This window comes from Pelodiscus sinensis, chromosome 3 (genome assembly GCF_049634645.1).
Source record: "Pelodiscus sinensis isolate JC-2024 chromosome 3, ASM4963464v1, whole genome shotgun sequence".
NCBI lineage: Eukaryota > Metazoa > Chordata > Testudines > Trionychidae > Pelodiscus > Pelodiscus sinensis.
The window spans coordinates 18,011,640-18,034,333 of record NC_134713.1 but is presented as its reverse complement, the minus strand read 5'-3'; the positions used below and the strand labels follow the sequence as shown (position 1 = coordinate 18,034,333).

Here is a 22,694-nt window from a genome sequence, read left to right as displayed (position 1 = left end):
GGCTTTCCATGGGAATCTTCATGGTGCTGGAAAAGGGGGGCCCAGTCAGCCATATCCCACCCACTTACTTTTTAATAGAGTCCTGCCCCAGCCTCTCCTCTTCCACTTGAGCCCTAACTGGGATGGAAAAGGGCTATCAGTTAACTGGTTACCTGGTAATCATTGCCTTAGCATCATCCTTACTGGGGCAACCAGCGCCTGGCCAGGCCGGAGCAGAACCCCCACCCGCAGCGAGCTGGTTAGCTGGTTAAACATGTAGTTTGGTTAAAATTTTAAATGGATTTTACATCGTTAGGCCCCAGACACTGCAGCCAGATGTGGGGTGCTATGGACCTTCCACCTGGATGGGGCAAGGAGGTTGAGAGCAGCCCCCAGCCTGTTTCCACACATTCCCCAACCCTGCCCAAGGCAGGAGAGTCTGTGACTCCCCACAGCTTTACATGACTCTTACCAGGATTTGACTGTGTGTGTGTGTGTGTGTGTGTGTGGTGGTGGGGGGAGGGGGGAGTGGCAGGGATATGGGGAGCCATGCAAAGGACCCGCCACCTGCATGATGGGGGACATGGGCTGTTCTTGATCCCCTCATCCTGGGCAGGTGGGGAGGTCTGCGGTGCAGCTTCCCGTAACTGCCCACATGGCTCTTACCCTGGTCAAGCTGCAGAACCCCAGCCGAGCCAGCTTCAGGTAAAAACTGTTGGGAGCCGCAGACCTTTCCACCCTTGGCCAGGGCCCCCTGAGGCGGAGACAGGCTGCTCTCGACTCACCCACTCCAGGCAGGTGGAAGGTCCATGGCTCCCTGCCACTCTGGCTTCTGGCTTGGCTGTGAGCGGGCCCTTGGGTGGAAAAGGAGGGGCCTATCCCCACCTTCACCTTTAGGGGGGCTCTGCCACCCTTAGCAACCTTCTGAAGCATTTCTATCTCTGGACCCCCAGGCAGCCTCAGTTACTAATTTCTCCTTCACACAGCTCCATGATTGCCTGAGACTGAACTTGATGACTTGTCGAGGTTCCTTCCAGTTCTGGTATTCCATGATTCTATGATTACACTCACCACCTTAGTATCTGGTATCTGAAGGCTATTTGAATAAGACACTGCATCTGACTAGCAATAGGAATAATGGACTTTCCTAAAAATTGCCCTTACATTCCTTAGGAAAGCACGTATGCCGCTACTTTCTGGCCCTACCCTTAGCACACATACATTCTCCCTACACAGCAGTGCTCACGGTTCAGGCTGTAATGCTGAGCAGTGTGCACATTTCTTCACACTGTGTGAGGACTTCTCTACACAAAGGCTGAGCAAATACTTAGTCCTTTGCCTCTGCACTTCTTTCGGCAGCTTGCAGGAGCCAAGGCTAACAGAGCTGGTATCAACCATACCATTCATGGTCACTGGTCTTTAGAAAACTACATACTATAGCTGCATGGGAATGTTCTATGGCAATGAACACAAAATGTCACCGCTGCATTCTCTTCCGTTTAAATCACTGCTGTGAAACAAAAAGCCTCCACACACTGGTTCACACAGAAAACAAAATGTTGTCTGCTGTTCTCTCTCTATTCCAACAGTGTTCATTTTCTGAAGCGGTATGATAACAGACAAGACAAAAGGGTCAGTCTCATCTGCCCTGCAGGAGGCGTGCCGAATGAGTAATCTAAGCCATCCAACTCAACCCAACCTGACTACCCAGCACTAAACAACCGTGACAAGGATTTGCTGTAGGCACATTCATCTCAAAGAATCATTCAGCCTTTAATTGTAGACACTAGGGCAGAAAAATCAGTTAACAGGGACTAAAATACTTTCCGGGTCTCAAAAAACAAGAGAAGAAGTTATAACAAGTAGAAAAGTACCCTCATTCTGAAATAATTTTTAGGTAGAATATTATCAAGTAGGGAAAGTTTCCTTTTCTGAGGATCTTTGGACCAGGCTGCTCTTGGATTATATAGCTCCTACCAACCAAGAGATGGAGATAAATTACCAGGGGCAAGTTTTACAAGAGGTCAGCTCCCATTTAAGAACCTAAGACAAAGCCAGGTTTTCTGAATCACTCTGCACCCTGGAGTTTCTATCATTCTGAATGGAAACCACTGGATGCTGAGCTCTTCTGAAAATCTGGCCCATACCTTTCAGTGATGCGACATTCCTATATCATTTTGAAAGCAGACCAGCAACAGACTGTAGGGAAACTATTTTTGTTGAAACACAATAACCAACATCTCTAAGCATGAATATGAATAGTTCCATGAAAACTCTAATTTCAATCTACACTAATTTACAAAGGGAAAGAATCTACATAGATATACAAGATCTCACTGGAAGAAAATTGCTATATTGGAAAAATGTTCTCATATCTGTGGATCTCCCAGGCTAACGCAGATACTTGGAACCTGTTTAAAAACAAGGCTAAAGATAGCAAGATACATTTTTCAAAATATATCATAATGGCATATTTGCAGCTTACATTGATAATGAAATCCTCTCTAATGCAATAGTAATGAGGGTTGATATTAAAACAGCAGCTGCTACAGTTCAGCATTTTCAAATTTGTAGAGCTGGATAAACTGCATCAAGGAGTTTAAAAAGAATTGGCCACGTCCCCCTCTGAACCTCTGTTGTTGATCTGGAACAAATTTTTTAAAAAATTCTGGGTAAATTCCAGAAGAATAATTTTAAAAATAGTTAATAATTTTGCCAATATTTTCAAAGGTTAAATGGGACACTGTGGGTATCTATAGGCCGTTAGCTTGACATCAATTCTGGCTAAAATCAGTAAATAATCAAAAGGATAGATCCTTAATTGATACGAATCAGCATGGCTTTGTGGTAAGTAAGACATCAGAACAATATAAAATTGTTTTTAATGAGGTTATAACTGTGGTTGATAAATGTAACTGACATAAAGTCTGACATAATATACTGAAGGGCTGTGTCTACACTGGCATGAATTTCCGGAAATGCTTAAAATGGAATACTATTCCGTTTTCAGTTTTTCCAGAAAAGGAGCATCTACATTGGCAGGCTGCTTTTCTGGAAAAGCCCTTTTTCCAGAAAAGCGTCTGTGGCCAATGTAGACGCGCTTTTCCGGAAAAGAGCCCCAATCGCCATTTTCGCGATCGGGGCTTTTTTCCGGAAAGGACTACTGGGCTGTCTACACTGGCCCTTTTCCGGAACAGTGTTCCGGAATAAGGACTTATGCCTGAGCGGGAGCAGAATAGTTTTTCCAGAATAGCGGCTGATTTTGTACAGTAGAGCATCGTTGCTTTTCCGGAAATTCAAGGACCAGTGTAGACAGCTCGCAGCTTATTCCAGAAAAGCGGCTGATTTTCCGGAATAAGTGGCCCAGTGTAAACACAGCCAAGATGTCCAAACCCTTGTTCTTGTGTTACAAGGCAGCAAGAACAAAAGCTCCTGATCTCCCTTCTCTGGGCAGCAGAGAGCAACCACAGATGCAGCCTTTTTGGGGTTCCTCTGCAGCTGGTTTACATCCCTCCAAAGGCAACACACAGGGACATGAAGTGTCATGTGTCCCACAAACTCTGTGAGTGGGAGGGGCCAGCCAGCAGCTGGGAGAGGGACTATAGGGGTTGGGGGAAATGGGGCAAGGCAGCCCTAGCTGCTTTGCTCTCCTAGCTATGCTGCTCCAAGAGAGGTGATGGGACCACTCCATGCTTCCCGATGGGAGCAGAGCAACTGCTGTTGGGAGAACAAAGCAGCTCTTGGCCCAACCCTCCACATGAGTTATCCGTTAGTGTTTTAATGCCAAGTACAGATCCATTAATTTACATCCATCGCTAACCGTTCTGGATTTGAGCCTTTAGGCAGTGAACTCCTGAGAAAAGACTGCATGTCACATCTGCAAAGCATTGTGCACGTGCTGTATATCTATCTAACCATGAAAAAATACACACAGACACACTAGAAAATAGGAGTGACTAACATAATGAACTCCAAACAACCTTACACTTCATATATTCTCCTCTTTGAAATGTCATGAGCCACTTTATGATCTATGTCAATTAACTTGATATGGAGAAAACGTGAAATGCCTCACCTAATAAACATGAATTAACTGTGCAATTTGAAAGGTTCAGAGCAACAGACACAAAAAGAGAGAGGAAGGTTCCTCAAATAAACAGCTTGTACTAATATATTCACCTAAACATAGGGCAATTGCTCTGTGACTTGGCTCTGCTCAGTCACCACCTTTACATTTCACTTCAAATGTCACCATATTGCTGCTGGAAAACACAACTGTGGCTGGAAAAATCTGAAATTCAGAAAGTCTCCAAATGTGTGCATTTACCGTAGCAAATTTAATGAATGCCTGTGAGTAGGATTACTACAGCTTCTAAAAATTAACAATTATGACTGCAAACAGCAATCATCTCTGGGATTAGTGGCCTGTTCTTGAACAATAAAATGGGGAAAAATTGATAAATTACAGTTGTTTCTAGATTAGAGCCATATTTGAATGATTTTTCAGAACCATTCAATGAAAGAATTTATTTGAATGTGAAATTAACCCTTATTTTAAGAAGTGACGAGTACTCACATTTCTAAGTTAAATGAATGGGAGCTGCAGTAATCTAACACCTCTGAACATTAAGTCCTAAATACAGGATGGTGTTCTTACGGAAGAGCAGCGCTTAATCATTCGCAAACTGCTTTGCAGGGGTTTAATTTCCTGCTGCCTAATCATCCAATGCACTTCATCTCTCCTGGCAGTCCACAGTGGATCCTGCTGCACATGCCCAGCAGCTCCTCAGTTACATGCTGTGCTCGCTGGCATAAGAGACAAGATTCACTCTGTTATGCTGATGTACAGCCTGCTCCACCATTACTGCATCCAAATGCTGAGAAGACACCACAACAAGGGACACGGGCAGATCTCTGATCTTGTGTGTACAAAGTGAACAGAGAAGCCTAGCAGAGCCTGTTTCCTTCTACTATCCCCTAATTGTCATGCTATCCTTTGAGGTTCCATGGAAAATTATGTCTTAAGGGATCCACTCCTCTGGACCTGATATGTAGTCCCACCCTGCCACAAGGGGGACCCTCTGGCAAATTACAAGGGATGCCCCAGTTTAAAACTTCTCCTGACATCTCAGTAGTTTGTTATAAGTAAGACAAATGGTGGCTACTAAGACACTGGGAACATTTCTGGCCCCGCCCTATGCCCGCGTGTGGCCCCGCCCCCAGGACTCAGCCCTCCTGCACGCCGCTCGGATGGGCGGCCGCAGGGGAGCAAGCGGCGCAGACCGCTGTCAGAACGCCGCGCTCCCCGTGCAGCACAGGCTCGGCGCCGTTGGAGTGAGGGTCGGGTCACCCTCGCCGCCCCATCACACAAGCAAACATGCCATCCCAGTCGTTGTCCAGTGGCACGCGCCTGCGCGGTGGGGGTGGTGAGTCCCTTTTTTGTCTGGTGAGTAGGGTTTTGTATAATTTATTGAGCCCTGATCATGAGTATCAGTACGCAACTATGCAGTAGAGGAGGGGGAGGGGGCAGGACCGGGGTGGGATAGAATCCCCGGGACCAGACTCGCCCATGCGCCCCGCCAGGATCTGCATGCGCCCAAGCAAGCCCCACTCCCCACCGGCCAGTTCCACCCTCCCCCCCGATCTCTCCTGGCCAGCTCCGTTCCCTCCGACCCCCTCCCAGCCAGCCCTACTCCCCCCAAGTCCCTCCCAGACAGCCCCACCCCACCCCCGATCTGAGATCAAGCATGGCCGGTATAGTTTTAAATCATCTCGTAACCGTAATTCCAGCCTCTCGCATCCCACAGGGCTGGGGCACACATAATCTACTAGGCTGGGCCCCCGTAGGCTCTGGTGTGCAAGGGGAATGTGGGGAGTATCCTTCTCATCCGTTGGGAGGCCACATCAGTGAGGGGTTTTGTTTGTTTATTTTGCTTCTCACTTTGTACGCGGCTCCCAACTCATTGTTCTATGGGTCAGTGGCTCCCGACCCAAAAAGATTTCCCATCCCTGTTCTAAACCATAGTTTAAAAAGACATATCCGGTCATCAAGACTGCTTTCAAAAAGAAAAATCAATATCCACGCTATAGCTTGCAATTAACTTCTCAAAGTCAGAATGGATGTATTGTCCTTACTATAGATCAATTCCTACTGTGTAATCAAATAATAAATCAGGATTGGAAGAAGTCCCACTTAGAGGGAGAAAAAAAAGTTCTGTCTTAGCTCTGCCAGAGCCCACACAGAGTTTTGTGCAACACATCAAAAAGGAACAGCTGTAGGTTGTACTTGATGCGATACCTGTTTTTCATGGCATAGTTCCTAAAACACAATTTCTAAACATATTTTCTCTCGACAATAACCTCTACGGGATCAGATAACATGCAGTAACACTTGCTATCCTGCAGCGCTTTGCAGAGACTCCAGACTGAGGAGCTCAGCAAGGGCTCTATTGTTCCATATGCCCAGAGAATTATTACTTTGTACAACATGCAACAGGAGACTGATGCAGCCATATGATTTGTTAGAGGATTTCCCCCGTGCTCCCACATAGCCAACTGACAGCGAGTTATGGTCTCTCATTGCAGGCTCCCTCTCTTCCTTCATTTGGGGCTGATGAGGATTTGGGAGGGGAGAATGAATGCACCCAAGGAGCACATGTGTAAGTGAGAGAGCACAAAGAGGTTCTCATGGACCCACAAGTACAACATCTCAAGCATTTGAATGCCAAGTGTGCTCTAGTTGGGGGAGTGAAGTGGAAACAAGGCTGCGGCTGAGTATGGGCCCTTGCACAACACGCTGCAAGTGATCTTTGCACAATATGCTGCTGCTGACTCACTGGGCAAGTAGTTCGGAACTTCAGTGCCTCAGCTTACTCACCAGCAAAACTCAGTTAATGAGCCAGACCCTCAGCTGGTGTAACTGCCAGGGCCATCCCTAGTGACACGCAAGATATGCAGTTGCATAAGGACCCAAGATATTTTGGGCACCAAATAGCCCCAAATTTTGTGGTGCCCTAGAGAGCTGTGTTAGCCATCCCCATCTCCCAACTGGCCTCCCCACAGATTGTGCCCACCTGCTGCTTACCAGCTGTTTCCATTTCCAGGAGAAGGGGAAAATGCTTGTCTCCAGGCTTCACGGCCACCCCCTGCTCCTCCTCTGGCGCACAGCTCATGCGGCTTGCCTCCGGTCTGCACCTTCCACCTGCTCCCCTATCAGGTCAGCCTCCTCCCCTGCTCCTGCCCCCACAGTTCTTCAGCACAGCCCCCATACAAAATGGCCACTACCATACCCCTGCAGAGCAGCTGTGCTCTCCCCTTTGGGGAATTCAGGTGCTCTGGCTGCGTAGGGCGCCGGAACTGTTAAGGACAGCCCTAGTAACTCTCTATTCAGACACTACAACCAATGCAAGTTTACAATAGTGGAGAATCTGGCCCAGTAAAGCTTGTTTACTATTACTCACACTGTCACTATAAATTAACTGAAGTTCATAAGATGCCTGGCAATCCTTCAGACAAAAAGGCACTGCTCATGACATGCAGAAAGGACATTATTATTTTACCCAGATGTATTGAACCAACCTTCTCTGGAAAAAATGCTGATGACAAAGAACAAAGATGTAAAAAAAACAATTCTACACCATTTAGTTCTTGCTCCAAGCAGTTATTCTTGCCATATCATTCATTCAGGGTAAATTATATGAACTTCTGCTAAAAGACAACACCATTTCCATATCCAGATCTGCAAGCTAAGTATTTCTGATCAGTTAAAAGTTCAAACTTCCCCACATAAATGTAAATAATTACCACTTCTACCTATCTTTGCTCCTCATCTGACCCCATTATCGTAGCATCTGAGTGCCTCAGTCTTGGATGTATTTATTCTTGGGGAATCCCTAGGAGGTAGGAGTGTACTGTCCCCCTTTTACACCAAAGATGTTAAGTAATGGTTAATTGACTAGTCAAGTAGACAATGGAATTTCCACCAACTACTCGACTAGTTGATAGGCACTTCCATTTCCAATTCTACTTCCAATTTCTATCGGACTACTCGACTAGTCCAGCGGGGGCTCTTGTACATTTCAAAAGAGGAATGCAGAACTCCGTGTGCAGCCTTGGGCCAATGGGAAGTCCTGTTGACTCTAGGCTGCAGGCAGCGTGCCAGCTTTGAAATGCACAAGAGTCCCCAGTGAGGGGAGAGGGCGGTAGCAGGTAATTGGCCCACCTAGCAACCTTCACCCCTTGTGGCCCCAAGTGGGGTACAAATCCCATGACAGCAACAGAGGTACACGGGGACTAAATGACTTGCTGCCAGTCACAAGAGAACCCTGTGACAGAGCAGAGAATTGAAGCCAGCTAGAACTAGTTGGAAAAATATCAACTATGCTGCTTTTCAGTGGAATTGCCCATTCATTAAAATCAAAACATTTGATTTAGACTAAGTTCTTCTGGAAGCCAGCCAAGGCTCTTATGGAAAGTTGGCTGGTTTCCGGCTAGCTCGCCTGCTTGGCTTCGGAGGAGCCCAAGATGCTAAGTCAGGGAACCCTGTGTGTTCATCCCCTTGTGCAGAGAATTTTTTTAATACCCTTCTTTATCCAGCTTGAAAACCAGTTCTCCAGAGCAGCGGTTCCCAACCACTGGTCTGCTAATGAGCCCCCTTCCCTAGGGAGCTCTGTTCTCTATAAGGTGCACACCTGCACACGCACTAAAAATTCTCACAGTGAGTGGCGCTGCAGGCTGCTCTGGTGTGCTGCTGCTGGAGCCCAGCTGCAGTGAAGTTGTCCCTACTGGGGCAGCTTCACCACAGCCCCATTTCCAGTTTCAGCTCCGACAGCAGCCAAGAGGACTGGCCGACAGGGCTGCACGGCGGTCAGCTGCTCCGTGTCCTTTTCATTGCGGGCAGCGTATTTGGGACCAGAAAGCGGAGCCTTTGAGGTCATGAGTGACCCAAGGAAGATCAGGTTAGAGGTACTGGGGAGCCAGGCCGGGTGTCTGCAATTTCTGCCCCTCCTCAGGCTAGGGTTACCAGATGGCTTCAAAACATATACTGGATCTCAGATGAGGGGGGAGGAGGGACCAGCCAGGAGGGGAGCGGGAGGAGGATGCATGGGAGAACCATCAGGCAGGAAGCAGGCCGGGGGGGGGGGGAGGGGGAGGAGGAGGTTGGCACTAGGGGACTGTGGAGGCCAGGGCTTTTGGCAGACAGGTAACATTTTATATGAATACCTGCATATTCATTATGCAAATAATGCATATGCAAATAATGCCAGTCCACCAAAAGTTTGTGAATGGTCCCTGGTATTCAAAAGGTTGAGAACCACTGCTCCTGAGTCCCAAACTAGGGCCCCTGTGCACACTGGACCACCCGTTCTTCTCGCTACTTAATATATAAACTAGACCGTAAACTCTTTTGGGAGGGGACTGCTTGTGTATAATATTTGGACAGAGTCTAGCACAATGCAGTCCTGGCTTCTAAGCATCACTGGAATACAAGCAATAAATAAAAACAATAGAAAGTCAAATCTAACTGCCCTTGAAATAAATAGAAAGACTCAGTGGGAACTGGATTTAGACTTCAAGATGTTTAAAGGTGGCTAGGCATTATTGTGCTCAACATTACTATGCCTAACTGATTTAGCAGCTTAAACCTTTTTTTCACGTGGTACTTTAGGATTTTGGCTGTTAAGTTCCTAAATCCCTTTTCACAAGACTTAGGCTTCTAAATCAGTTAGGTATTGCAATACTGAGTGCAACACATCTAAATATAGTTTAAAATGTGGGTCTAAGTCCCAACAACCTCTCTCCACATTGTTTTTACTGCCTTTCAGAAAAATGCGGGTGCGTGGTATGGTGAGGGCTAGCAGTTCCTCCTCTCGATCTATGCACATAGTCAGGAGGTGAAGTATGGATCACTAAGGGTATGTCTACACTAGCCCCCTAGTTCGAACTAGGGAGGCTAATGTAGGCATTCGAAGTTGCAAATCAAGCCCGGGATTTAAATATCCCGCGCTTGATTTGCAACTTCCCAGCCGGTCGCCATTTTTGAAATTTACAAGTCTGGACTAACTGCCCGTGTCTACACGCGGCAGGGACCCGGTAATTCGAAATAAAGCCCTAGTTCGAACTACCTGTTAAACCTCATTCCAGGAGGAATAACAGGTAGTTCAAACTAGGGCTTTACTTCGAACTACTGGGTCCTTGTTGTGTGTAGACGAGGGCAGTTAGTCCGGACTTGTAAATTTCAAAAAATGGCGACTGGCCGGGAAGATGCAAATCAAGCGCGGGATATTTAAATCCCAGGCTTGATTTGCAACTTCGAATGCCTACATTAGCCTCCCTAGTTCGAACTAGGGGGCTAGTGTAGACAAACCCTTAGGGTGCATCTACACAGCAGGACTTAACTTGAAATAAGCTACGCAAATTGAGCTATGTAAATATGTAGATTATTGCAAAATAGCTTATTTCAAAATAGGGAGCATCTACACAGCACTTATTTCGAAATAGAGCATTCTTCCTCCAACTTCCCTTATTCCCCATACAATGAGGGTTACAGGAATAAGAATAAGAAGTCCTCCAGCTTGACAGTATTTCGACATTATATTGAAATAACTGCCCGCTGTGTAGACACGGATTAAGTTATTTCAGAATAACACTAGTTATTTCGAAATAATGTTGCTGGGTAGATGTACCCTCAGAGATTTACTTGAAGAAGAACATCTATGACAAAACTCATTACAGGTCCAGCCCATGCTAGAAGTGTAGGCCAGCAGCATCATGTGTCTCAGAATTGAAAAATGAGACCTCTTTAGCAAACAGACTGAGATAATCTTGGAAAGTTCTAGGAGGTCAAGAGGCAGTACTGTGTGCTCAAGGAAGCTTTCAAGACTCTCCAAGTAAACATGATTAGAGACAAAAATATTTGCTGCTTCAATAAAGCAGAGCACTGAATCAGTTTTGAAGCCTTCACTTTGTTTGTCTGCTCAGCCATTATAGTTGGGCTAACAGTGGAGTTGTGAGAGCCAGCAGCACTGTAGACAGCACACCTAGTACAGATTCAGATAAATGGACTGTGCTTCCAAGAAGCCCTTTTAATTTAGTTATTTATTTGAGGGATTTTAACAAATGATTTCAATCTGTACACTTGGTCCACTGCTTCTTGTCCTTATTCCTACCAAACACTGTGTTCTCAGCCTACAGTTAATCAAATATAGGATAAAAGCCCTCAAATTCCATCTGTGGATCTTTTTATTTGTGTATTTGTTTTTCCATTTAGTGCTCATGAAATATCTTGAACTATCAGGGGCTGGGGGGCAAGAATCAGGGCAGGAGGCAGAGGGGAACAGGAGTGAGTGCAGTGAGGGGGATGACAAGGGCCTCATTTCAGGTGTGGGGGAGAGCGGGGACAGGCTGGCCAGTCACTGCTGCTTTTCCCCCTCTCTTGACAATCAGGGAGCAAGGGGAAATGTGCATCCTGTGTGTAGTCCTTTGCCCCTTCCCTGGGCCACTGGGAACAAAAGGACGGCACACACAATGCACGCTTTCCCCTCGCTCCCTGATCGGCAGGGGAAGACTAGCAGCAGAGTTCCCGCTACACAAAGCTGCAGCCCTCTCCTACCCTCTCTAAAGGACATGGACAAGGGGGAGTCTAGGGGCTGGGGCAGCCCCAGACCAGGGTGGAGCACGCCCCCTCATCCATCCCTTGTCACCCACCTGGCTGCCCGCTTCTTACCAAGGCAGCCTGCAGGAGCTGGGAACAGCTGCAGCTGTGTGCCCCAGCCTGACAGATCTCGGGACTGGGCCCCCCTGTAAGTCACTGGACCTACATGGGTGGCATGTCCTGAATGTCTTCTAGTTGTACCCCTGACTCCCCTGAACCCCAGTCCCCTGCCCCAGCCTAGTGAAAGCGAGTGAGGCAGGGCAGTAGGTGGGGCAAGAGTATTTGGGTTTGATATAGAAGATTCTGGATTGCACTTAAATTCAAAAAGGGATCTTGTGCTTAAAAAGGCTGTAGCCCACTTGTTTAGATGGATTGGGGTGCAAGATTTTCCACCCTCATTTAAAGGGAAGGAACATTCACTCCCCCAAGCAGGCTTCTGTCAAAGCAAATGATTCATTTAATCTCATTAAACAGAAAAAACAACAGATAACTGAAATTCATCCCCTATTAGCAATTTGTCTTATCTACAAAGCAGTTCCCTAGATCTATTGATTAAACATTTCCTGTGGCTCAGTGCAGACATCAGGCTAATCAATGAGGTAATGCTTTTTTTTTATTCTTAAATGAGGGCTTGAGTCAACCCATTATGCTAAAGCCAATGAGACAAAACATGTTTAAAAGCTACCCAGTTACATCATGCTTGGCTCTCATAACAAAGCTAGACTATAAAGGGACTTTGGATTTCCTTTAGCTGTGAAATTACCCTATACAGCTTTTAAGGAATCTGGGATTTTCTACATGTTTACAACAGTTAGGCTAAGACCTGTCCTCTATGCTTGCAAAGCTATTTTCTGAAGCATATGCTTGACTTTCATATTATGTTTTGTTTAACACAGCTACAGGTGATATACTGTTAAATAAGAAGAAAGAACCACAGGATGGGGGAAAACAAAACAGAGAAGCTTGCCAAAAGGATTATATAAATTATCTAAGAGTCCTCTCAAACTAGTGGCAATATTCTTTCATGCCAGTTTTATTAACCAATGTTATTTGGTTTTCTGCAATTCTTTTATACACAGAACTGTGTGGCAAATGTGGCTGTTTCATATGCTAAAATATTATGAACAAGGAATAGGATCCAACAAAAATCTCATGGCAATCTTTTAAAAAGCAGAGGTATCTACCCCAGAAATTCCAACTTAGATGCTTCTATTACATGTATCTAAAATTCTCCCAGCATTTCCATTGGCTAAGGTATTCTTCCCTTACTTTGCTAGGCTGCAGTGTGGTGGTGCTATAGAGTAATAAACAATTGCTGCATTTTATGCCACAGGCAGAGGCTGTTCCAGCCAGGCTGGGCTGCCAGCTAACCATAACTGGTAAGCATTACCCAGTAAGGGTCATGTTTGCCAGTTATCCATTTAACCATTCGCATCCCTACTCCATAGGTGGCTGCATTTTCATTCTGGATGAAGAGATCATATATACTGGGCAGAGTTTAAATTTGCATACCTGTTTGTAAACCTCTGGGATGAGAAAGACTGTGTAAAACTAAAAACTACTATTTATAAGCACTACCAAATATATTCAGGGGTCTAATCAGAAGGCATACAAAAGTAATTACTTAAATTCCTTCCCAAAGCATCTTGAAGTGCTTTACAAACTTTAATTATATACACAGATGTGGAATAACGCCATCCATCTATGAAATGCACACATCGCTGTAGTAAAATATGGGCACTGCGTAACAGCGCGCAGCAACTCTACCCAGAGCCTGGGAAATAACGACCAGAGGTTCTTTTATAATCAGAAATTTAACAGCAGATCAAGAGATGCATATGTAGCAGTAAAATGACCCCTTGCCAGGCTTTCCAAGGGGGCAGGGCAGTTGACCCAGGAGACTCAGTGATAGAAAAGGGCCCGGAGTACAAGGCTCTTTAAATCACTGCTGGAGCACCACACTATGTGGTCCAGGCAGCAATGAGGGCTGCCTAACCCCAGCCTCATCTCCAACCCTTCTGCCTCAGCCCCGCCCCTTCCAGGGAAATAGAGCAGAGCCCCATACTTTGCCCAGAAGCCCGGTGAGGCTGTCGGCCCCGCTGCCCCTCACTTAAAGCTTGCTCCATTATTGATCCATCACTGAAGAAGAAAGAGTGATAGAGATGCAGCCGTGTTAGTCTGGTCTAGCTAAAACAAAAAACAGGACTACATAGCACTTTAAAGACTAACAAGATGATTTATTAGGTGATGAGCTTTCGTGGGCCAGACCTACTTCCTCAGATCAAGAAATTGTTTCCTGATATTTGTCCTAAGGATGTTAAATTTAGATGAATCAACTAATCGAATAGTCCATGTAATTTGCATCGACTATTTGATTAGTCAAAAAGGACTCCTCTGCCTTTGAAATCTAGGAAGGCTGGAGCACACTGGCTGCGGGCCCCGCCACCAGGGACTATAGAATAGTTGATTAACCAATAAGAATTCTTGAGGTTACTCGACTATTCAATTAACTGATATTTAACATCCCATCACAGAGCAGACATTTCTCTACGACTGTGTCTACATTGGCACCCCTTTCCGGAAAAGGGATGCTAATGTAGACTTCGGAATTGCAAATTCCGCGGGGGATTTAAATATCCCCCGCGGCATTTGCATTTACATGGCTGCCGCTTTTTTCCGGCTTGGGGATAAGCCGGAGAAAAGCGCCAGTCTAGACGTGATTCTCCGGAAAATAAGCCCTTTTCCGGAGGATCGCTTATTCCTACTTTTCCGGAAAGGGGTGCCAATGTAGACACAGCCTACATGTTTAGCCCCTCAGTGCCAGTTTGAGTGCTCCCACTCTGGCATCCGAACCAGAATGCTTATTCAATATTTTTCCTTTTGCATTTGGCCACCAAATTTGAACACCCGAATGAGCGTCAGCGGATAGAGCTTGGAAGTGGGAGTCAGGAGCTCCCAAAGTCAAGTCCAGGTGCCTAACCAGAAGTGAGCTGTGACCTTTAGGAAGTCATAGATTCTCTGAGCATACTCACACCGAGGCAGAAACCCTAACAAGGGCATGAGTTACATACTCCCACCCTTATATCTACATTGTCCTCCCCAGGAGAGTTTATAGCAAGGGTGGGGAACCTAAGACCCAGGGACTGAATGCAGCCCCTGGCTTGCCTAGATCCGGTCCCCGAGGCTCAGGGCTCCCCCCTGCATCGGGGAGCCTACGCTGGCACTCCAGCCCCCCACTGTCTCACTGTGAGGCTGGAGCACACAAAAGCTACTAGGCTGGGCCCCCCAGGCTCTGGTGTGCGAGGGGAATGTCTTTAGGAGGCCATGTGAGAGAGGGTTTTTGTTGTTGTTATTTTGGTTTTTTGTTTGTGTTTTGTTTGTTTGCTTTTCACTTGTGTGTGGCCTCCAACTGATTTTTCTGTGGGTCAGTGGCTTCCTACCCAAAAAAGGTTCCCCACCGCTGGTTTATAGGCCTCTTGGTCAAAACGTATTAAAGCAGGGACAGCCTAAAACAGCACCTGGGAGTTGGCTCCAGGCCTACAAAGACACCGAGAGAGAAACAGTGGGAGGGGTCCACAATGGGGGCAGAAAATTATGAAGACAAAGAAAGACAAACAAGCAACCGAAGAAACAGGTTGGAGTCAAACTTTGCAAAGCCTTTAAGGATCTGCAGAAGGAAAGGAGAAGCCCGTGTCGGGATATGAATCAAGGGGTGTGCAAGAAAGGAACACATACAAAACACAGATCAATGTGAATCAACAGAACTACGGAATCAACTACAGAACTATAGATTCAACTATAGAATTCCTAGAGGAATGAGAGCACCTCTTCCATCCTCTCCTATGCTCCCATCTACCAGGATTGAAAGGAACAGAAATGCTATGCCAGACTTTAAAAACAGCAGGGGAGCCTATCCAAGAAACCATCTAATCCCAAAGATTTTAGAACTGATCCCATAAAGTAGAGAACTGGGAATCCAAATAAAGCCAAAGGAAGCTGACTAAAAGAGGAGTGACTCAGACCCTCTACAGATCAGCAGTACCCACACCACACTTAAAATACGGGCTCTGGCACTAAGCCGCGTTCTCAAAATTGAAAATCTTTTCAGATTGCTGCCCTAAAATGTTTCGCAAGATGAATGGACAGAACGACCAGGAGACTTATTTAATGGGGTTTTGTAAATTGCAGCTCCGGCAGCAGCTGGATTGAAATCAGCAGAAATATTTCTGTCACTTGGCAGCGGTGATGTCCAGGCATGCTCTGTGACCTTCACTGGTGACTCAACAATTGATAGCAAATAAAGATTTGCCTCTTTAGAACTCTAAAGGCTTCACAGCTGTGTGCCTGGACGTACAGTCCGCCCAGCAACTGCATGCTAGGAAAATACAGCATTTGAAAAGAGTTCTCCTTTGCTTGTTGTTCTTGTCTAGACTACATTTAAACAGCCACCTTGTAACGGGGACCATAAAGAGCGGGCTGGGGGAATCTGGTCCCCAGCCCTGCCCCTTCAGTCCAAGCCCCTATCTCTTCCGGGGCCTATTACCACCACCACCTGTTACCCAGGACCCTGGTTGTCCTATGCTGTGTGCCAGGAAGTCATGGTACTTATTTTCACCCCTGAAGAAACTAACATAGGACCAAATACAACTGTGACTTTAAAGACTAGTCCATGGGGAGAGGAATAACGGGCCTAAAAAACAACAACCTTTGCCAAATGATAGAACCCTAATGGCAGCACGGATCATATGACCGAGCAGATGCAAGTGCACTGTGACATGCTACAATCCATCAATACTATCCTACACCAGGGGTGGGCAAAAGGACCTCTGCGGGCTGGATCCGGCCTGCCAAGCAGATTGATCCAGCCCACAGAGGTCCTGCCTCGCCCCCGTCCCAGGCCAATCAGGACCAAAGTTTCATCCGCCCTGCCCCCACCCTGCAGAGCAGGAGGAGACTTCATTGCTTCCTTGTCGCCAAGCCCTGATTGGTCTGCGGACGGAGGAGCACGCAAAGTCTCCTCCCACCCTGCCACGAGCACATGGTGCTTCTAAGTGCTGCGCACTCCTTGCAGGGTGGAGGAAACATCATATGCTCTCTCTGCCCCCAGGCTCTGATTGGCCTGGGAGGGCAGGGGAGTGGCAGGGCCTTCGCAGGCCGGATCAACCTGCTTGGCAGGCTGGATCTGGCCCACGGAGGCTCTTTTGCCCACCGCTGGGGCATGGATGCCTAGGGGGAACCTCTGCAGGGGGCAAAGACTTCATGTGATCCTTTGCTCACAGCATGGTCTGTGGGTGGGGAAGCAGGGAAGTATCCTGCCCCCCCGCCCTTCTGCTTGAGGTCCTGCTCCTTTGGTTGCAACCCGGGGCCACTTCAAAAATTTCTGAAGCGGCCCCTGTAAAAAATTATTGCCCACCCCTGTCCTACACTGTAACTACATCCCTTAGGGGGTTCACTCCTCCTCCAAGTTTATTATTGTCTGCAAACATAACCTTCATATCCTTGGTAGCTTTGGCTACATTAAACCATTAATATATATATGTTCAAGAGTACTACATACGAAGTCTTGTGGGACTCCATTTTCCCTGAGATTCAGCACAGACTGTACACCTTTAACAATGTGACATCCACCTCTAGCCCAGTGTTTCTCAAAGTGGTCCATGGATCCTCTCTGAGAAACCTGCTAACTGGCCATTCCTGTTTGTTTATCTACCGGCTCCACAGCCATGGAGTTTCAGGGTGCCCCTCAGCTCCAGTTCACCGTCTGCAGCCAAGGAGAGTCGCAGGAAATGGTGTGGACTGGGCCAAGCAGCTGACAAATTCTACCCTTTTCCTGTGAAGAACTAAGATCTTCAGAAAAGCTTAAAAAACAACAAGCAGTCCTGTAGCACCTCAGGGTATGTCTACATAGCAACATTCTTTCAAAATAACTTATTCCATGTCTATACAGCAGGCAGTTATTTTGAAATAATGTTGAAATATTGTCAAGCTGGAGGACTTCTTACTCCGACTCCTGTAACCTTCATTGTAGAGGAGTAAGGGAAGTCAGAGGAAGAGTGCTCTATTTCGAAATAAGTGCTGGGTAGATGCTCCCACTTTTGAAATAAGCTATTTTGAAATAAGCTATGCAATTGACATAGCTCAATTTGCGTAGCTTATTTTGTGTTAAGCCCTGCTGTGTAGACACACCCTTAGAGACAAAGTTACAGACTGAGACTGTTAAGATCTTCAGGTGCTTCACCTGCTTATCTAGGATGTTCTGAATGCAGATAAAGAGCTTCTCCACCCTATCATTACCTGCTTCTCAGATACAAAGACATTCAGTGTAAACCATGCCATGGCTTTCCCTTCAGTGGTTTAGAGGAATGTTTAATTTTGAAATATTTCAGCATGACACTGATGTCACCCATTTCAATAGTGATAGAAATGTAGCCGTGTTAGTCTGGGGTAGTTGAAGCAAAATGCAGGACAATGTAGCACTTTAAAGACTAACAAGATGGTTTATTAGATGATGAGCTTTCGTGGGCCAGACCCACTTTGATCTGAGGAAGTGGGTCTGGCCCACGAAAGCTCATCATCTAATAAACCATCTTGTTAGTCTTTAAAGTGCTACATTGTCCTGCATTTTGCTTCACCCATTTCAATGACACTGACATGTTTGCCTGAAGCATCCTAATCACCATGACATGGCCCCTCCTGCCTTGCCACCATCTTACTCTAACTGCCCTAGATTTTCAACATCTTTGACTTCAAGTTCATTTTTTTATTCCTTCCTCGATATTTTCCATGACAAACCACCATTCCAAAAGCCACTCTACAACATTTTAAAATCTGCTGCACCCACACTTTAACGAACCACCATTCCCAATGCAATATATATGCAAGTTCAAAAATTCTGACAGTATGGTTAAATATATAGAATGAATGAATGAATGAATGAATGAATGAATGAATGAATGAATGTCTCCTACAGCTAATGCCACTATTACACACTTTTCAAAGTGTGCAACAATTGGGAATGATGGACAACCTTGTTTATTAAAGTGAGACACTTAAGACATTGTCAGTATAAAACTAGCCATTTCTTCACCTTGTTGAGGGGTCAAGTTGTACCCAGTCATTAACTTAACGCTTTGTATTCACTGTCACAAAGGTGGGTTTTTTTGCAGCGAGATAACAAACCAGAGATAGTCATCTTACTGTGAAACCTGAAATAGAGACAAAACTCTTAACAGAGCTATTTGCCAGCTCTATATCCCACCAGAGGTTGACTTCACCTAGTTTACTTTGCAGCAAAATTACAGAACCGTGTCTCTACTAGGATTTTACAGAGAGACAGCTAACATGCATTAATTAGTTAATCCATGGGTGAAAAAAAAGGTAAAACAACTTTTTCTTTTAAGAAGGAATGACACAATCTTAAAAGTAAGATTCTGAAATGCCTGCCTCACTAAATGAGAGAAAAAGTTAAACATGAAAAGGATGCATTTCAAATGACATCACAATGGACCTAAAATTGTAAATAATTCTACACTGAAAAACTAAATAAAATCTAGGTAAAAATGCACCATTAGAACAAAAAGAAACACCTCATAGGCTCAATCCTCCACTGGATTAGCAAGGGTTGTAAAACCAGGTACCTGTTAAGAGTGTCTGCTCCTAAGGAATATACAAATTCTGTACAGCGATCTGTCAAAAGATTTGTACAGATCTCCATGATAAACCTATTGCATGGCAAATACAGTGTACCAAAATACCAGAATTCCAAACCATAGTGGGGTGGGGTGGGGTGGAGTAAATGGGAGAGAAGCAAAGAGAAAAAAATGCATTCCTTTGAGATATTTGTTTTGGATAAAGCACATCACTCCATCCCACAATTAGACCCCATGCTGAGCATGATTAAAGTCAGGAACAGGTCTTAAGAAAGCATCACAGTATATAGAACAGGAAAATGTATTAAAGATTTTGAACCACCACTGATTAGGATAACACTTTGAACAGAAAAAGACTAAATGAGCTGAGTTTGATCTAGGCTATAAAACAACACAGAACAGAACACAAGTCAAGTTTATAGAGCTCCTTTTATACTCTACTGAGGACAAAGAACTTTAAAAAGATGTAGTACAGAAGAAATTGCCTATGAAAATGAGTCATCCACCATGCATTCAGAAATAGTCTTGACCATTGAGAAGGGGTCAACACTGCTGGGTTTATCTGTTCTCCAGTTGACAAGTACCAGATTGTTACTAACTTCCAACTGGATAGTCACCAGAGATCCAGAGAACAGACCTTCATTTAAAGTTTAATCCATGCATGTTTAACGGTGGCTCCTTCTGGTATTCTGTCCCACACTGAGTATGAGACCAAATCATAGCTTTCTGGCTCAAAGCATGAGTGCCACCAAGTAAGGCATGCTGATGACACATGCAGGTCTGTGGCACTGGAGTGTTTCACATCTTGCCCCACAGAAAACCATGCTGTTATACACACAATTCAGTTACAGCAGCTTTGCTGCTCAAAGCACCATGACCACATCTGCCTCTCTCACTTGGTAAACTTGTTACACTGCTGATTACAGGTTTTCAACGGTTTTTCACCGACTAAAACCCTATATATTTAAATATGTAAATAGAATGAGGTATCGGGTATGATTATTTTCTTTTTTAAGACCCTTTCACAAAGTACCATAATTGTCTGTCTTTGGACTGATGAGCACTTTGCATTAGACAGGATTTTGTTGAATTTTTTAATATATGCATTGTTACTTCTTTACATTCATCATCCCCGACTCCTGCCCTTCATCAGCCTTCACCACGCAAAAGTCATTCCCTTTGTTGTTATTCTATTGTCATCCCTCTCAATTTAGTTTCACATGTCGCACAGGTACAGGCATGCCTTTCTGTAACCACCCTGACCCAAGCTCTATGTTGCTCAATTAAGTTACCATTGTTTGATTCAGGGCCACGCTTCATGCTGGTGTAGACACAGTTTAGCACCTTTAAGATGGTTTGAGCTGTTTGGCTGTAACCTAGGCTTTTTCTGCTCCTTCGTGGCAGGCATATGGACAGAGTTTAGGGCATTATACAATAAAAACCACAAGATGTGATTAATATAATTTGTCCTAATATATGAAGAAGCCGGTGTTATATAGGAAGTTTGCAAAAATCTACCTCTGAAATAATATCTGGTACATTTACACTACAGACCATAACTGCTCCAAAGCCAACTGGACCTTGGACCTTTACATTCACACAGAGCTGCCAAAGGCAGTGGCTTGAGCCTCAGGCCCTTTAAATCACCCCCAGAGCACCAGAGGGTGTGCTCTGAGTGGCTCTGTGGGCTGCCAAGGGAGGGGCGCACTCCGTGTGACCCCTGAGAGCTCGTTGCACCAGCCCCACCCCTTCCGCTCAGGGTTCCACCCCTTCCAGGAGTGTGGAGCCACCCCAACACACACCTCGCCCAGGGTCCCAGACAGTCTGTTGCTCCCCAGCATTCACATGTGCTGATAAAACATTACAACCGACTATGGACAGAAATCTCCAGGGTTTAAGCTAAAGGCCTGCTTTCATCTCACCCTGCAGGAACTCGGTTTTCTTCTGCACCTTACATGATCTATTCACAGGAGACCCAAACAGTGAGAGATTGTAAGAGGTGTCTGTCTCTACTAGCTAGCAACATGTACAGGTGTTATTTGCTATCAGGGAAGGAAGAAATTAGCTGGTATTGGATAGGCCATTTTATCTGAGATGTTCCTGTGAATTTTAATTATGGCAGCACGCCTGAAATCAGGATTCAGCACCTATTTATGTTTTTGTACAGAACTTCACACAATGAAGTCATAGAGTCCTCTGGAGGGTCATCGACTGCAACCCTCTGCTAAAATCAGGGCCAATCCCAACTAAATCATCCCAGCCAGGGCTTTGTCAAGCTGGAACTTAAAAACCTGTAGGGATGGAGATTCCACCACCTCCCTAGGTAACTCATTCCAATGTTTCAACACCCTCCTAGTGAAATGTTTTTTCCTAATGTCCAACCTAGATTGCAACTTGAGACAATTGCTTCTTGTTGTCATCTGTCACCACTAAGAATAGCTTCTCTCCATACTCTTTGGAATGCCCCTTCAGGTAGTTAAAGGCTGCTATCAAATCTCCCTTAACTCTTCTCTTCTATAGACTAAAATAAGCTCAAATCCTCGAGCCAAGCCTCATAAGTCATGTGCTCCAGCTTCCTAATCATTTTTGTTGCCCTTCACTGGACTCTCTCCAATGTGTCCATATCCTTTCTGTAATGGGGGCTGTAAGTCTTGAGCTTCTAAGTACTACAGTAATACAAATGAATAGTAATAAATAAAGATATATAGCAAATTATCAGTAATGTAGGCACAAAAGGAGCTGGTCAAGACATGAAGCCTGGTTCTGATTTTCATAACGTTGGTATAAATTGGGAATTACTCCCACTGACACTGGTGGAGTTAACCAGTTTCACAGTAGCATAAGATCAGATTCAGATGGATCATTTCAACTTTAAATTTCTAGCTTTTGTAACGTTCTTAATATTGGTGCTCCATGCACAACTTTTTAAAAGACAGAAAAATAAACAGATTAGCTAAATGCCAGAATCTGTCAAGCTTGGGTTTATTGTTAAAACTTTTGATTTTTTTTAAAAAGATCATCAGCTGTACAGACCGTAGATGAGTTCCTATTTTTAAGTGAGTTATTTGCTCTTATTTAGGCAAAACTCCACTGATTTCAACAAGAATGTTGCTTTAGTAAGAAGTATTGAAAAGAAAGCTAAATGAGAATTAAGTGCCAGATCTGTTCATCTCTCAATGTAATAAAGAGAGCCAAAGATTCAGACTTTTAAATGCAAGAACAGAAAAGCAAACTTCTTGTTTATTTTGGCACTATGAATTCTTTGCAGTTTATCTTTGGTGTAAGAGGGAAATCCAACAAAACATTTTCTAATTCAAAAGATCATTTTCCTATCCAAAAAAGGAGAGCTTCTTTTATAAACCAACCAGCTAAAGACCATTTTGTGGGAAGTATGACTATACCTAGATTATCAT

At 45.0% G+C, this 22,694-nt stretch overlaps 1 protein-coding gene across 1 annotated transcript in view; it reads right to left on the bottom strand.

Moving 5' to 3' along the window:
• Window positions 1–22,694, bottom strand: part of HS1BP3 (HCLS1 binding protein 3) — a 90,191-nt gene that overhangs the window by 39,030 nt on the left and 28,467 nt on the right. The gene's annotated exons all lie outside the window — the stretch shown is intronic.